Raw genomic sequence first — 18,382 nt, forward strand, 5'->3', positions numbered from 1 at the left:
TGTATCTTTAAATAAATTGTGTCCCAAAGTACATTTAGGACTATCTCAAAGGGAAGCCAAGAGACACTTATGGAGCCACATAACCTTATTTCTTGTGACCAGTTGGGGCACAGGCAGAACAAGCTTTATTTGTGCCTTAAAGGGGTACTCCACTGCCCCAGCGTTCGGAACATTTTGCTTCTAACACTGGGTATGGGCTATGGGGGTCGTGATATCAGGATGTCACACCACAGCCTGTCAATGAAAGTCTATGGGAGGGGTGTAGCAGCTGCCATGCCCTCTCCCACAGAATTGCATTGGGGGGGCGTGGTGTGACATCATGAGGGGGCGTGGACGTGACATCATGACCCCCACAGCCCGCACCCAGCATTTGGAACAAAATGTTCCGAACGCTGGGTCAGTGGAGTACCCCTTTAAGGAAAGGTTTAACAATATGCCCCAATACCCTAGGTCCTTGATGTTATGCATTATCTCTAGCATGACAATAATTTATTGAAATTACCCTCTCATTCTGCATTTTTTCAACTAAATGTTCTTACGTATTATACATACTCTTAATCTGATTCTCCCGTTATTCCTTCTGTACAGTGCTGCCTTATTCTAGACCAGGCATAGGCAACCTTCAGGACTGCAGATGTTCTGGACTACATTTCCCATGAAACTATTACAGCCAAAATGCTGCAAAGCATCATGGGAGATGAAGTCCACAACATCTGCAGTGCCAAAGGTTGCCTGTGCCTGGTCTAGACCTTTAGAGATGATTACACGCACTGCTCCACCACCAATGGACTAAAGTGTAGTGTACCAGCGCCTACAGCATTATCATCACTCCTTACACATTGTTAAAGCTACTATATACACAAACTACAAGATAAATGATTATTATAATTTTTTAATCCATTAAATTGTCTACCATTCTTCATTGGTCCCCCCAAGTCTATTTTGCACATTCATCCTGGCTCTTGGTGTGGGATTAAAGGGGTTATCCAGGGGGGGGGGGGGGAATACTTCTATTAAAAAATCTTAATCCTTTCAGTACTTATGAGCTGCTCTCTGATGACACCTGTCTCAGGAACTGTCCAAAGTAGAAGCAAATCCACATAGCAAACCTCTTCTACTCTGTGCAGTTCCCGAGACAAGCAGAGATGTCAGCAGAGAGCACTGTTGTCGGACAGAAAAGAACAATTCAACTTCAGCAGCTGATAATTATTGGAATTTTTTAATAGAAGTAATTTACAAATCTGTTTAACTTTCTGGAGCCAGTTAATATATAAAAAAATAAAAGTTTTTTTTCCTGGAATACCCCTTTAAATTCATAAGTCCCTTGTCCCCTCTTACCCATAAAATTTTTGACACTTCTTCATAAGGGTAAATTAGAACTTTTTATAATAAATAACAGCAAACAAAACAGCAAAATATTTTTATTATTTGAAGCCGTAAATGTGTTTTCCCGGTCTTTACCATCAACCACCAGACACTTGTAACATTCTGCTTTGTACTTAGTTTCCTTTAATTAACTACTTGACAATAATTTTTTTTAATGATTTATTGTTTAACAAAGACCAGCCAGAGTAGTATTTCTACCCAAGGATTTGTTGTTTTGAGGAAGCCTGTGAAATGGTAGGTTAGTAAGGTATCCCTGCCGTTCTATTTTAGTTAAATAGCACTACACTCTATGGAGGTGTATAAAGAAGTCCTGAAGCGTCTCTGCAGGCTTCCTCCTTCAATGCAAAAGCTTGATTGAAGCTCACAAAATGCCACCAACATCCAAACAGGAAGGTAACATGAGGCTTTCCCTAGTACTCACAGAAGACCCAAAACAGCTTCATGACTGTAAGTGGTAGTAATGATCATCATGATTTTGTCCGTTTTCTTAGATATCACAGTGATCTCTAACCTACATATTTCTAGGTGTTGCTAAATTAAAAATGCCAGCATTCTGGGAGCTGCAAGTTTCACATTGGTGACTACTGCTAAAATAAATTGCCATGTATGTGACTCTCTCCAAAGAATGAACAAACCTATCTCAAACCAGTTTCCCCTGCTGTTGCCAGACATCACTAAGTATCACTGTCCCTACAAATATCCCTAAGATAACCCTGATATGCAAGCTAACCTTAACAGAGCAACATGCAGGCACTGGGACCCAAAGACCAGAACAAGCTTGATCAGAAAACGAGTCAAGGAACTAAACAACTGAATAAACCAGCAATTACAAAATAGAGACAGAAGGACCAAACAAGGATGGTGTCACGATGCCGGCTGGCAGGTAGTGGACCCTCTGTGCCAGAGAGGGATTGGCGTGGACCGTGCTAGTGGACCGGTTCTAAGCCACTACTGGTTTTCACCAGAGCCCGCCGCAAAGCGGGATGGTCTTGCTGCGGCGGTAGTGACCAGGTCGTATCCACTAGCAACGGCTCACCTCTCTGGCTGCTGAAGATAGGCGCGGTACAAGGGAGTAGGCAGAAGCAAGGTCGGACGTAGCAGAAGGTCGGGGCAGGCAGCAAGGATCGTAGTCAGGGGCAACGGCAGAAGGTCTGGAAACACTGGCAAGGGACACACAAGGAACGCTTTCACTGGCACTAAGGCAACAAGATCCGGCAAGGGAGTGCAAGGGAAGTGAGGTAATATAGGGAAGTGCACAGGTGATAACCCTAATTGGAACCACTGCGCCAATCAGCGGCGCAGTGGCCCTTTAAATCGCAGAGACCCGGCGCGCGCGCGCCCTAGGGAGCGGGGCCGCGCGCGCCGGGACAGAACAGACGGGGAGCGAGTCAGGTAGGGGAGCCGGGGTGCGCATCGCGAGCGGGCGCTACCCGCATCGCGAATCGCATCCCGGCTGGCAGCAGGATCGCAGCGCCCCGGGTCAGAGGACGTGACCGGAGCGCTGCAGCGGAGGGGGAGAAGCGAGCGCTCCGGGGAGGAGCGGGAACCCGGAGCGCTCGGCGTAACAGTACCCCCCCCCTTGGGTCTCCCCCTCTTCTTGGAGCCTGAGAACCTGAGGAGCAGACTTTTGTCAAGGATGTTGTCCTCAGGTTCCCAGGATCTCTCTTCAGGACCACAACCCTCCCAGTCTACTAAAAAAAAATTTTTCCCTCTGACCTTTTTGGCAGCCAAAATCTCCTTGACCGAGAAGACGTCCGAGGAGCCGGAAACAGGAGTGGGAGGAACAGATTTGGGAGAAAAACGGTTGAGGATGAGTGGTTTGAGAAGAGAGACGTGAAAGGCATTAGGGATACGAAGAGAAGGAGGAAGAAGAAGTTTATAAGAGACAGGATTAATTTGACACAAAATTTTGAAAGGACCAAGATAGCGTGGTCCCAACTTGTAGCTAGGGACACGGAAGCGGACATATTTAGCGGAGAGCCATACCTTGTCTCCAGGGGAAAAAACGGGGGGAGCTCTTCTTTTCTTATCTGCGAATCTCTTCATGCGTGAAGAAGCCTGTAAGAGAGAATTTTGGGTCTCTCTCCATATAATGGAAAGGTCACGAGAAATTTCATCCACAGCGGGCAGACCAGAGGGCAAGGGGGTAGGGAGGGGGGGAAGAGGGTGACGGCCGTACACCACGAAAAATGGGGATTTGGAGGAAGATTCAGAGACCCTGAAGTTATACGAGAATTCGGCCCATGGAAGGAGATCTGCCCAGTCATCCTGGCGGGAGGAAACAAAATGTCGCAAATAATCACCCAGGATCTGGTTAATTCTTTCTACTTGTCCATTGGACTGGGGATGATATGCAGAGGAAAAATTTAATTTAATCTTGAGTTGTTTACAGAGAGCTCTCCAGAATTTAGACACGAATTGGACCCCTCTATCCGAAACAATCTGCGTAGGCAACCCGTGAAGACGAAAAATGTGTACAAAAAATTGTTTAGCCAACTGAGGCGCAGAAGGAAGACCAGGAAGAGGGATGAAATGTGCCATTTTGGAGAATCGATCAACGACCACCCAAATAACGGTGTTGCCACGGGAAGGGGGTAAATCCGTAATAAAATCCATACCAATCAGAGACCAAGGCTGTTCGGGGACAGGCAGAGGATGAAGAAAACCAGCGGGCTTCTGGCGAGGAGTCTTATCCCGGGCACAGATAGTGCAGGCTCGCACAAAGTCCCCAACATCCGTCTCCAGAGTCGGCCACCAATAGAAGCGGGAGATGAGTTGCACAGATTTCTTGATGCCCGCATGACCTGCGAGATGGGAGGAGTGGCCCCATTTGAGGATTCCGAGGCGTTGGCGTGGAGAAACAAAGGTCTTTCCTGGAGGAGTCTGCCTGATGGAGGCAGGAGAAGTGGAGATCAGGCAGTCAGGTGGAATGATGTGTTGCGGAGGGAGATCAACTTCTGAGGCATCCGAGGAACGAGAGAGAGCATCGGCCCTAATGTTCTTATCGGCAGGACGAAAGTGAATCTCAAAATTAAATCGGGCAAAGAACAGAGACCACCGGGCCTGGCGAGGATTCAGCCGTTGGGCCGACTGGAGGTAGGAGAGGTTCTTGTGGTCGGTGTAGATAATAACAGGAAATCTTGATCCCTCCAGCAGGTGCCTCCATTCCTCAAGTGCTAATTTAATGGCTAGAAGCTCTCGATCCCCGATGGAGTAGTTCCTCTCCGCTGGAGAGAAGGTCCTAGAGAAAAAACCACAAGTGACAGCATGCCCGGAAGAATTTTTTTGTAGAAGAATAGCTCCAGCTCCTACTGAGGAGGCATCAACCTCCAATAGGAAGGGTTTGGAAGGGTCAGGTCTGGAGAGCACGGGAGCCGAAGAAAAGGCAGACTTGAGTCGTTTAAAGGAGTCCTCTGCTTGAGGAGGCCAAGACTTGGGATCAGCATTTTTCTTGGTTAAAGCCACGATAGGAGCCACAATGGTAGAAAAATGTGGAATAAATTGCCTGTAATAATTGGCGAACCCCAAAAAGCGTTGGATAGCACGGAGTCCGGAGGGGCGTGGCCAATTTAAGACGGCAGAGAGTTTGTCGGGATCCATCTGTAGTCCCTGGCCAGAGACCAAATATCCTAGAAAAGGAAGAGATTGGCATTCAAACAGACATTTCTCGATTTTGGCATAGAGTTGGTTGTCACGAAGTCTCTGAAGAACCATACGGACATGCTGGCGGTGTTCTTCTAGATTGGCAGAAAAAATTAGGATATCGTCCAGATATACCACAACACAGGAGTATAACAGATCACGAAAAATTTCATTGACAAAGTCTTGGAAGACGGCAGGGGCATTGCACAGTCCAAAGGGCATGACCAGATACTCAAAGTGTCCATCTCTGGTGTTAAATGCCGTTTTCCACTCGTCCCCCTCTCTGATGCGGATGAGGTTATAGGCGCCTCTTAAGTCCAATTTAGTGAAGATGTGGGCACCTTGGAGGCGATCAAAGAGTTCAGAGATGAGGGGTAAGGGGTAGCGGTTCTTAACCGTGATTTTATTAAGACCGCGGTAGTCAATGCAAGGACGTAGGGAGCCATCTTTTTTGGACACAAAGAAAAATCCGGCTCCGGCAGGAGAGGAGGATTTACGGATAAAGCCCTTTTTTAGATTCTCCTGGACGTATTCGGACATGGCAAGAGTCTCTGGGGCAGAGAGAGGATAAATTCTGCCCCGGGGTGGAGTAGTACCCGGGAGGAGGTCGATAGGGCAATCATAAGGCCTGTGAGGAGGTAGAGTCTCAGCTTGTTTTTTGCAGAAAACATCCGCGAAGTCCATATAGGCCTTAGGGAGACCGGTTACCGGAGGAACCACAGAGTTACGGCAAGGGTTATTGGGAACCGGTTTTAGACAGTTCTTAGAACAAGAGGACCCCCAACTCTTGATCTCCCCAGTGGACCAATCCAGGGTTGGGGAATGAAGTTGAAGCCAGGGAAGTCCAAGGAGAATCTCCGAGGTGCAATTGGGGAGGACCAAAAGTTCAATCCTCTCATGATGAGATCCGATGCTCATAAGAAGGGGCTCCGTGCGGAAACGTATGGCACAGTCCAATCTTTCATTATTTACACAATTGATGTAGAGGGGTCTGGCGAGACTGGTCACTGGGATGTTGAACCTGTTGACGAGAGAGGCCAAAATAAAATTTCCTGCAGATCCAGAGTCCAAGAAGGCCACTGTAGAGAAGGAGAAGGCAGAGGCAGACATCCGCACAGGCACAGTAAGACGTGGAGAAGCAGAGTAGACATCAAGGACTGTCTCACCTTTGTGCGGAGTCAGCGTACGTCTTTCCAGGCGGGGAGGACGGATAGGACAATCCCTCAGGAAGTGTTCGATACTAGCACAGTACAGGCAGAGGTTCTCCATACGGCGTCGTGTCCTCTCTTGAGGTGTCAGGCGAGACCGGTCGACCTGCATAGCCTCCACGGCGGGAGGCACAGGAACAGATTGCAGGGTACCAGAGGAGAGAGGAGCCGAGGAGACGAAACGCCTCGTGCGAACAGAGTCCATATCTTGACGGAGTTCCTGACGCCTTTCAGAAAAACGCATGTCAATGCGAGTGGCTAGGTGAATAAGTTCATGTAGATTAGCAGGAATTTCTCGTGCGGCCAGAACATCTTTAATGTTGCTGGATAGGCCTTTTTTGAAGGTCGCGCAGAGGGCCTCATTATTCCAGGACAATTCTGAAGCAAGTGTACGGAATTGTACGGCATACTCGCCAACGGAAGAATTACCCTGGACCAGGTTCAACAGGGCAGTCTCAGCAGAAGAGGCTCGGGCAGGTTCCTCAAAGACACTTCGGATTTCCGAGAAGAAGGAGTGTACAGAGGCAGTGACGGGGTCATTGCGGTCCCAGAGCGGTGTGGCCCATGACAGGGCTTTTCCGGACAGAAGACTGACTACGAAAGCCACCTTAGACCTTTCAGTGGGAAACAGGTCCGACATCATCTCCAGATGCAGGGAACACTGGGAAAGGAAGCCACGGCAAAACTTAGAGTCCCCATCAAATTTATCCGGCAAGGATAAGCGTATCCCAGGAGCGGCCACTCGCTGCGGAGGAGGTGCAGGAGCTGGCGGAGGAGATGACTGCTGAAGCTGTGGTAGCAACTGTTGTAGCATAACGGTCAGTTGAGACAGCTGTTGGCCTTGTTGCGCAATCTGTTGTGACTGCTGGGCGACCACCGTGGTGAGGTCAGCGACAACTGGCAGAGGAACTTCAGCGGGATCCATGGCCGGATCTACTGTCACGATGCCGGCTGGCAGGTAGTGGACCCTCTGTGCCAGAGAGGGATTGGCGTGGACCGTGCTAGTGGACCGGTTCTAAGCCACTACTGGTTTTCACCAGAGCCCGCCGCAAAGCGGGATGGTCTTGCTGCGGCGGTAGTGACCAGGTCGTATCCACTAGCAACGGCTCACCTCTCTGGCTGCTGAAGATAGGCGCGGTACAAGGGAGTAGGCAGAAGCAAGGTCGGACGTAGCAGAAGGTCGGGGCAGGCAGCAAGGATCGTAGTCAGGGGCAACGGCAGAAGGTCTGGAAACACTGGCAAGGGACACACAAGGAACGCTTTCACTGGCACTAAGGCAACAAGATCCGGCAAGGGAGTGCAAGGGAAGTGAGGTAATATAGGGAAGTGCACAGGTGATAACCCTAATTGGAACCACTGCGCCAATCAGCGGCGCAGTGGCCCTTTAAATCGCAGAGACCCGGCGCGCGCGCGCCCTAGGGAGCGGGGCCGCGCGCGCCGGGACAGAACAGACGGGGAGCGAGTCAGGTAGGGGAGCCGGGGTGCGCATCGCGAGCGGGCGCTACCCGCATCGCGAATCGCATCCCGGCTGGCAGCAGGATCGCAGCGCCCCGGGTCAGAGGACGTGACCGGAGCGCTGCAGCGGAGGGGGAGAAGCGAGCGCTCCGGGGAGGAGCGGGAACCCGGAGCGCTCGGCGTAACAGATGGAAATGTATGCTAGAACAGGGCACTATAATAAGTACGCACAATACTGCAAAATCCAGCGATCTTTAAAGAAAGGCTAACCAATCAGAAACTCCACTCTAAAAAAGCCTTGAGCTCAGCATGCATACCCAGTTGATCCACAGTAGTAAATCAGTCTTGCATAGCAACAACTCCAAACTAACAGAAGGCAGAACTTACTTTTTCTTACAATGTCACCCATGAAAACAAAGCAGAATAATATTTAATGTTGGTCATTGTAACGCCCCACTGGTGTTAACCCATTGTGCCTCAAGTGGCATTTGGCCAGGTGGGCAGAACAGGCAAACTGACACTAAAGATGGCGTCAGACTCAGAAGATCTGATAAGAAGTTTATGAACAGAGCAGATGCTGTGAAAACAGCTTGTTAAGGTGGCTACAGGTGCAGGCTGGTTGGATTAAAGATGCGAGCAGACAAAACGAGGTCATACACAGGATAGACAGGTCAGGTTCCAGGAGATGAGACAAAGTCCAGTAGACAGGTATGGTCAGAAATACAGGATCAAAAGACAGACAGACAGACAGGCTTCATAGATCTAGCAATGCAGAGTACACAACCTTGCTGAGGCAACAGGTGGAGCAGGTTTATATAGGGAGTGCCAGGCAGGGATTGGAGGGGGATCCATTAGTGATGCGCACACTGTCTCTATAAGATTCAGGCAGAGATCCCACATGGATCCTAGAGGACAGAGCAGGAACTGCAGCAGGAGACACACCAGAAAAGGAGGACTAGGAAGCACAGCAGATACTGTACATGATACTGCACACCATATACTGTACATACACAGAGAATGCCATCTGACACTGGTAAGAATCAGAACACATAGTAAGCTGGTGATTGCCAACCTTCTCCAAGTTATCATTTGTAGCTTCCATAACACTTCAACATAGATGCCATCCATTCAGCTATCTCACACACCACACCATATATTTAAATAACAATCTATATATACAGTGATCCCTCAACTTACACTGGCCTCAACATACAAGAGTTTCAACATACAATGGTGTTTTCTGGACCATTGTAACTTGAAAACAGACTCAACATACAATGCTACGGACAGTCCAGATCTGTGAAACGTGTCCATGGCCTGTAGAACTGACCAATCAGTGCGTGCACTGACTGGCTGTCTGGTAGCACCTCCTACAGTACAGGGAGGTATTACATGTTCTGTACTACTCTTTACCTGTGCCAGGGTTAGCTGCTCCTTTGGACACCAGGTGGGGCGTCTCTGTTTTACTTTTTTATGACATTGTGTGTACTGTACAGGACCCTGAAGAAGCTCCTGTCCTCTACATAGACAGTGATTACAGCTCCCCGCAGATCTTTCCTACTTTTATATGTAATGATTTGCTTTATCTATATTAGTCATCTACTTATTTTTCTTTAATCCTCACTTTATCCTATTTTCGGATGACATTTTGGTGGCTTCAGAACCATAGAATTATGGTCTCAACATACAATAGTTTCAACAGACAATGGTCCTCCTGGAACCATTAATATTGTAAGTTGAGGAACCACTGTATATAAAACTCAACGTGTGTGTATACATATGTGTGTATGTTTCAGCATGACTTCCAAACGGCTGAAGATATTAACATGAAACTTGGCACACAGGTTACTTATATATCAACAACAAATATAGGATAGGTAATTTAAGCCTTACCAACCCCTAATTGTGAGAGTCAGGGTTTTTGTTTAAAGTCCCATACAAGTCAATGGGAAATATATGTTACTGCATAATTTCTGTACGGCTGGAGATATTTCCATAATATTTGGTCACATGTTACTTATATGTCCACTAAAAATATAGGATAGTTAATTTAACCCTAACCTACCCTCATTTGCGAGGGTCGGGGTTTTTGTTTCAAGTCCAATGCAAGTATATAGGACTTCTGATGCCATCCTCCACAAGCTCTGCTCTGCATCTCTTGGTGAATGTGTCAGTCTGGCTGGCAAGCCACACCCTCCATGCATTCCATGCCCTATCTCGCAGAGACATGCCCACCCTTTAAGTCCACACCCCTTTTATTTTCAGCTTACAATATGGGGACGGGATATGAGGTCTGGATATGGGGTTGGGATATGAGGTTGTGATATGAGGACGGGATATGAGGACGGGATATGAGGTTGGGATATGAGGTCAGGATATGAGGACGGGATAAGAAGATGGGATATGAAGACGGGATATGGGCATGGGATATGGGGATGGGATATGGGGATGGGATATGAGGACGGGACATGGGGATAGGATATGAGGATGGGATATGAGGTCGAGATATGAGGAGAGGATTGGGGTTGGGATATGAGGAGGGGATTTGGGGTCTGGATATGAGGAAGGGATATGGGGTCGGGATTTAAGGACGGGATATGAGGACAAAAACTTCCTCCTCTGTTGCTTTTCCTCCCTCACAAGGATTAGTTAGGAAAAACCAGGCAGCACCAGGTACTCAGCTAGTATTAGAATAAAAAGATGTCAGCAAACATCTTTTGGTGGCCCTTGATAGGGATTAAGCACAGACTATTATGCAAAAATATTATTTCTTTAGTAGACTGCCAGAAACTCTGTGATGTCTACTTTTGGTTGAAAAATCAATCCACTATTGAAAGAAACAGTAGATTCTTGTGTTACCATTCCAGGCTAAAAGATACAAATGGTTTTTGTCAGCTGCTTAACCCAATATCCACCTCCATAGGGATTAATATGAATAACAAAGCAGATTTGAAAAGCAAAGCAGACCTATTACCTAATATGTATGGGCAGCTCACAGATAGGTCAGTAAAGCAATGTATCCTGAATACTGCTGTAACCTCATTGGCAACAGCATTGCAGCACATTGACTGAAGACACAGCTCATCTCTGCAGTTTCCCCATGCTGATGTCTATGGCTCCTTGCATCTCTCTCTCTTCCTATTCCCAAATCTCTACCACAACATTCACATTTTGCTGCCCCTTAGTATTGTCCAGGGGCTGCTGCCTTCAAAACTATCCCCCCACACACACACACACACACACAAAAACTAAAAATAAAAATAAACAACGATAAACAAATAGTGCGCAGATTATAGGAGCAACTCTCTTGGTGCCCCACTGAGTAATAGTGATCCGTAACGGCATTAACACAGTAACAGTATCTCCCTAGGGCCTCTACACAGTAAAACTTTTCCTCTTTGTGCCCACACAGCAATAGAACTCTGAAAACAAATAAAGTGCCCCTTTAGTGCCGAATACAAATACACAGTACCCCTTACACACACAAAGTTCCCCCAAAATGACCTTCTTACAATGTGCGTCTTGGCACAAAGTCTTTAAGTGATTGTTCAGTGAAGTTATGTTTTCAGACACTTATCCCCTATCCACACATAGGAAATAAGGGTCTGATCACAAGGGGGTCTCACAGCTGGGACCCCTGCAATCACATGTACAGGACCCTGACTACTTACCCGTCCTTAGCGCATTTTAGCCCCCACCTTCCTGGATGAATGCAAGTGATGGTCCGATCAGCCAATCAACAGCTGAGGCAGGACATTTCTGAAGCCATTGATTGGCTGAGCGGGCCATCGCTTGCGTTCATCCATGAAGGTGGGAGTTGCTCTGCTCCTAGGTTGTAAGTAGCCTGCGGTCAGACTCATCATGATCTGTGGATAGGGAATAAGTGTCTAAAAAGTTCAGTTCCCTGTCTACCCCTTTAATTTCCCTTTAGTGCTCTGGACATTTACAAAGTGCTTCATTAGTGCTGTTTCATGCAGTACCCCTTATTGTCCTCCAAACAAAAAAGTGCCCTAAATCCCCCCCACACACGAAGTATCACCATGTTGCAAAAACCCCACACAATGTGCCCTCTTACAGCCAAATGGCCCCACTCCCATAAAAACCAATGCTCACCTAAACCCATTCCCACAACGACCCATCCTGCCCACAGTCTCTTCTTGCTAGTGCCAAAAGCTTCAAGTGCATGCAGCCTACGAATTTGCATGACGGAGCTGGGATGGGAGTTCTAAAGTGTATACTGTAAGTTGAACGTGTATACTGTGAGTTGAACGGGTGCCAAGTAGGTGGCTAAAACCGTAAAATCACCCTCTTTGCTTTTCCCCGAATATTCAGTAGCCTCAATGAGAATGTGAGTTCAGCACTGGGAATAGACATTATTTAAGCAAATCGACCATATAGTAACAAAATAGCCTATATTATACATTAGGGGTACTCCGGTGATATTTTTATTATTTTTATTTTTTTCAAATCAACTGGTGCCAGAAAGTTAAAGAGATTTGTAAATGCCAGGAACTGTCCAGAGCAGGATAGTTTTTCTTTGGATATATGCTTCTAATCTGTACAGTTCCTGGCACTGACGGAGGTGTCAGCAGAGAGCACTGTTGTCAGATTTAAAAGAACTGCACAATATACAGCAGCTGATAAGTACTGGAAGGATTAATATTTTTAAATAGAAGTAATTTACAAATCTGCTTAACTTTTTGGCACCAGTTGATTAGAAAACATTTGTTTTCCACTTGTTTCCACCAGAGTTCCCCTTTAAATACAAAGCCTACTATAAAGTACTACATGCGTCTGTACTGCACATATAATCGGCTTCTCCTGCAGCTGGATGTTCTTACCAGTTACTTTATCTTTACATCGTAAACATCTAGACACCGCATGTTTTTTTTTAAAGAACTATAACATAATATAAGACATAGTTATCCAGTGCTTTGTGGCCCCTCCAGGTAACATGTACTCAGAGCGCTTATTTAATTTGCTCGCTATTGATTAAGGGGACTGAAATGAGAAATTGTATATTTTCTTGCTTGTCTTATATTGAAGTTTTAAAATGGGCAGTATTCAGTACTGGTATCTGCTTTATCATTGTCTCCAAAATTTACAAGATAGGTTAGTCCAATCATAAGGACAGTTATTCATGACGTATAGCTTTGCACACAGCACATTCTTACAGTCTATATAAACTCTTGTAACTGTTGTAAATACAGGAAGTATCATTTTGACTGAACTTTGTGTCAGTGTGATTTTCTTCTCTCGTGCAAACACTGATCCTGATACCTAATTTGGAAGGGGGCCGTTACTCATCTGATACCGAGTCCGGTACCAATCCATTTCAGCTGACGCCCAATGTGGGGCTCGTCTGGAATTTCTGTAATGGTGTCTTTTTACAATGGTACTGCTTATACAGTGTTCATAATGTGCATTTGTCTTAAAGGAGTACTCTGGGTTAGGGAAATGTATCCCCTATCCTAATTGTAGGGGATAAGTGTAAGATCACAAGGAATCCAACCGCTGGGACCCCTCGCAATCTCCAGTGCGGTGCCCTGGCTCTCTAAATGAAAAGAGCTGTGTTGACCACCGTACAAAACTGTGGCCAATATGCACCCTCCATGCATCTCAGTGGGAAAGCCAGAGCGCTGTACTCGGATATCTCTGGCTCTCCCATAGAGATGTATGGAGGGGGTGTGATGACCACAGCTTTGTGCGGTGGACGACATGCCTCCATTCATGAAAAGAGTCCAGGGGCCATACAGGAGATCGCAGGGTGTCTGACCACTGGAACCCCCGCGATCTGACACTTATCCCCTATCGTTAGGCTAGGCTTCAGCAATAAACACCTCATAAGCTCCTTCTGTCTCTACCTTACTCTACTCAAGTATCTATTCAAGCTTCAGTTCCAGCAGCATGGTCCTCACTAAACCATCCACAAAAATGCAAAGTGTACCTGGATACTGCAGTACTATAACCTAGAGCTCACCTGACTGGGACGCAATTTTGATGCGACAGATTTCCTGACATAAAGACAGTTGCGATGTAACAACTGCTTACCTGAGGGATACATATTTGTAATCTAGAAGAGTGTGGGGATTACCTGTATATAGTATTGGGGTCACCTTATTATCTGTGATCTATTCAGAGGTATACCTTTTACTCTTGTACATACTATATGCTAAATACTGTGTTCCCATATTTATTGTGTGATGTCATAGTATGTTAGCTGTATGATGATGTCACAGCAGTTAACATGTTTCCATCTCTTGCCTCATGGTTAGTTTAACAGATAATGCAAAAGTAAGCAATTTTGCAAATACATGTTATTAGCGAAATTGCTTACTTTTCATGTTGTGCCCATCTTCTGTTCACAATGCTGCTTGTTGTCTAGGATACCGACCACCGTTCTGCTGTTAGAATATCCGGGCTGGTGATGTCACTGGGCATGCTCTCAGGAGTACTCTTTCCTGCCCGGCCAGCTTCTGCATAGGACAAGAGGCTCACAGAGGGCACCAGGGCTTGTGCATTGTGCCTTGGAATCGTCTGTGAACTGTTTGTCAGACACAGAAGATGGTCAGGCAGAGGGACGCAGTCCTGAGAGAACTCCCTGCATTGCTACGTGGCCTGTGTAATTGAAATGTTCCACCGCCCCCACCTAAACCAGGAGGTGGAGCAGGATGAAGCAATGCGGGGAGCCGTACAGGCTAGGTAGGAAAATCTCTTTATAGAGCTGCCATCTACTGTATTTATCTGACTGGAACCAACTTGTGATGTCACCACAGCTGACCTGACAAAAAGACAATTCTAATAGCAAATCTGATTTACCTGACTTTTGGTGCCAAAGCCTTTAAAAGGAATGGAACATATAAATGGCAAACTTATCCTTCTCCTTCCTGAAGGATCCACTTTTGGCTTTGACCTAAGAGGTTTCGCAAAAAGCATTTTGTGGCAGGTTTTTTATACATACACAGTTTTTTGAGCCGAAACCAGTGGATTCAGAAGTAAGAAATAGTATCAGTTATTATATAATGCTTCTCATTCCTTCTTAATCCACTTCTGGCTTTGGCTCTGGCTGAGACCCCCCCGCGATCTCCCTGCAGCACCCGCATTCTATGTGGGTGCTGAATCTCCAGTTTCAGAAACCTCCGGGTTTCCAGGACTGGGGATGTGACGTCACGCCACACCCCCTCCATTAATGTCTATGGGAGGGGGCGTGGCGGCGAAGTGGAAAAAAATTTATTGTGCGACAAAATTTAAGAAATAATGCCATTTTGTAACTTTTGGGGGCTTCATTTTCTATGCAGTGCATTTTTGGTAAAAATTACATCTTATCTTTATTCTGTAGGTCCATTTGGTAAAAATGATACCCTACTTATATAGGTTTTATTTTGTATTACTCCTAAAAAAAAAAAAAAAAAAAACATAACTACGTGCAGGAATATTTATACATTTAAAATTGTCATTTTCTGACCCATATAACTTTTTTATTTTTCAGATCACTTTTTATTAATTTCTTCATGATATAAAAAGTGACCAAAAATATGCTATTTTGGACTTTGGAATTTTTTTGCGCGTACACCATTTACTTTAATGATATATTTTTATACAGTTTAATTAATGATATATTTTTATAGTTCGGACATTTCCACATGCGGCGATACCACATTGGTTTATTTTTATTTGCATTTTTTTTAATGGGAAAAGGGGGTGATTCTTACTTTTATTAGGGAAGGGGTTAAATGATCTTTAACCCCCTAGTGGCTATTACACTGCACATACCGATCTCATACACAGATCATTGCCGGGCATTGACATGGCAAAGATCAGTGTTATCAACGGTCGATTGCTCAAGCCTGGATTTCAATCGCCGATCGGACGCGACGGAGGCAGGTAAGGGGACCTCGGCTCACGTTCTACCTGATCGGGACCTCACAATTTCACCGTGATGGACCCGATCAGCCCGACTGAGCTACCGGGAAGCTTTTACTTTCATTTTAGACGCGGCGATCAACTTTGAACGCTGCATCTAAAGGGTTAATGGCGTGTGGCACAACGATCGGTGCCACACGCTATTAGCCCAGGGGCCCGGCTGTCATTAGCCACTGGGACTGACCCAGTATGACACGGGGTCACGGCGTGACCCCATGTTATATACCGGAACTGGGCGCAGGGCGTACAGGCATGCCCTGCGTCCTTAAGAGGTTAAAAGAGAACTGACACAAAAGCAGCAACAGAATGTTGCACGTGGAACCCCCTTTATAGTCCATAATTTTTTAACTCATCATGGTTTATGAAGTAAATAATAAATAAACCATATTATTCAATCTGCACCACAACCTAGTGTATCCTCTAAAATAATAAAATATTGTATGTATGTCCCCTATATCTTTGAACATATAAACACAATCCCTCCTCCCACCAGAGAAGAACGTTCTGGCATTTCTAGTTACGCTTGAATGAAGAATGATATTTGTTTAGCCGATGAAAGAGAATAAACTTTGAAAACATAATAGATAGATTGAATAGATAAAATATCAAAGGCCTCACCATCCAAATGCTAATCCAGTCTTCTCGTGAAACATTGCACTTTCTCCACTGACTCACCAGGTGGTGTTGGGGTTGACATTTCTCATGCTAATTAGAAGCTGAACAGATCCATTTTATAATTAAGTGATAAGGGAACATGTGATATAGTGTCTTGCGAAATGTGTCGCGGATAGATGTGCGGGACTGTGACCTGAATGTAAGGAAGCAGATGCAGACCTAAAGTAATGTTAGGTTAACTTACATACTTGAAGTCAACTAAAAAAGAAGAGATACAGGAGCAGCTTTACTCTTCTTAGTCACTTGCTTTTACCCTCAGCCAACCAGAATGTTCCTTGGTGGTTGGATCCGTACATATAGTACTCTGTAAGGACTTCCTGGCATCTCATGTGGTTACACAGTACTCACCCTCCTGTCCTAGCTTAAACACTAGTAAAATGGAAACCAGGAAACTATGGGACAGATATTCCAGTCCAGTATGTCTGAAATCTTGCTTGTAGTGCATTAACGAACTGGTAAAGATACCATAAACACTTTTGTCCCCTTGCAGGTGGTATAGCTACAGGTTCATGGTGCAAAAGCTCAGCTTGGGCCCTATATATTTTCACTTATAAATATGTGACGCCAGGGTACCGTTAACCTACACGATCTGAGAATGAGATAGCTTCTTGTAGGCCAAGCACGGGGACAAGGATGACAGTGATGCAAGGTTACCGATAACTATCTCAACTGTTGCAGGAATTAGCAAATCCGTGATAATACCAACTTTAGTGCAGAGGGCGGTGCAGGGTGGAACCTGGGGAGCCTGTCACCTTGCTGAGACTTGTAATAGGTGAAACTACAGATTAGTGATTATGACAGCCCAACGCTGGATTTAGAGACTTTGTGCTGATTGACTGACTGAAGACTATTTTTCTCCACAAGGACACTGTGCTCACTGCCAAGCTTTAACTTTCTGAAAAAAATTAAGATAGTTGAGCGCACAGTATAAGACACGAGGTTAACTGCAACTTCCTCACTCAAAGGAAAAAAAATAATGTATTAAAGAAAAATCCAGCAGAGCAATCCTCAGTGTCCCACTCAGCCTAGGCTGAGTAAATTATGGGTATATGGTTAAATTAATATCTGGAGCCAGCTAAACCATATAAATGTTTAATGAGTTCATATACATACATTGATCCTATTACAATAACTTACGCAGGGCCCTTGCGGTTCACTGTATAAAGGTATAAAACAAATAAATATAAACATTAAATTAAAATATCGGCTTGTCCCACACTTCATGTATGGATAAAACACAATATAATAACGAGTTCATTCCACCTGTAAAGATGGAATGGAGTAATTGCTTATCAAAAGATGAGTAATGATCGCTCAAATATAAAATGTAGCTACTTTATAATGATATATTCCACCTGTAAATGAAAAATAGTCCGCATTTAACTGGTTGGCAGCAATATGTCCCACCGCGTTGTCCGGTTCAGCTCCTGCTTGTGGTGGTTTGTCCTTCTCACTCCAGCCAGTGGTAGTTCACTCCAGTGTGTGGAGCTTATGCCATTTATTTCTCTATGTGCTGTAACTGTATGATATATCTGGAGTTCCACGTGGAATTCTGTTGGTCCCTCAAACGGCATGAACTTGCTATTATAGTGTGTTTTATCCATACATGAAGTGTGTGACAAGCCGATATTTTGATAACATTTTAATATTTATTTGTTTTATACCTATCTACAGTGAACCGCAACGGCCCTGCGGAAGCTATTGTAGCTGGATCAATTTATGTATATGTACTTATTAAACATTTATATGCTTTAGGCTTTGACTTTCACCTGCGTGCTGGGGTCTTCCTGAGATTGGCGTGGCTGCATACTTTTATTCAGGTCTCCTCACTCTGTTTCTCAGATCTTCAACTCCTAGACTCCTCTCACACACTCTTCTCTGACAATAGAACTGACCAGCTCCTCCCCACCTACACTATGTAAAGGTCAATGTTGGGGCTCTTATTGGGGCCTGAGGGTCACCTGGTCACTTTGCAGCATTCCCTTTATGGAACAGTACATAGAGCAGGACCGGGGCAGACTGACAGGTCGGGAACTTGGGCACTGCCCAAGGGTCTGGCCTGATGGGGGGGAGCAGTTTGTAGGTGACGCAGC

At 45.5% G+C, this 18,382-nt stretch overlaps 1 protein-coding gene across 1 annotated transcript in view; it reads right to left on the reverse strand.

Moving 5' to 3' along the window:
- The window catches only part of CACNA1E (calcium voltage-gated channel subunit alpha1 E), an 877,957-nt gene that overhangs the window by 288,365 nt on the left and 571,210 nt on the right, over positions 1-18,382 (reverse strand). The window lies entirely within an intron of this gene.

This window comes from Hyla sarda, chromosome 7 (genome assembly GCF_029499605.1).
Source record: "Hyla sarda isolate aHylSar1 chromosome 7, aHylSar1.hap1, whole genome shotgun sequence".
NCBI lineage: Eukaryota > Metazoa > Chordata > Amphibia > Anura > Hylidae > Hyla > Hyla sarda.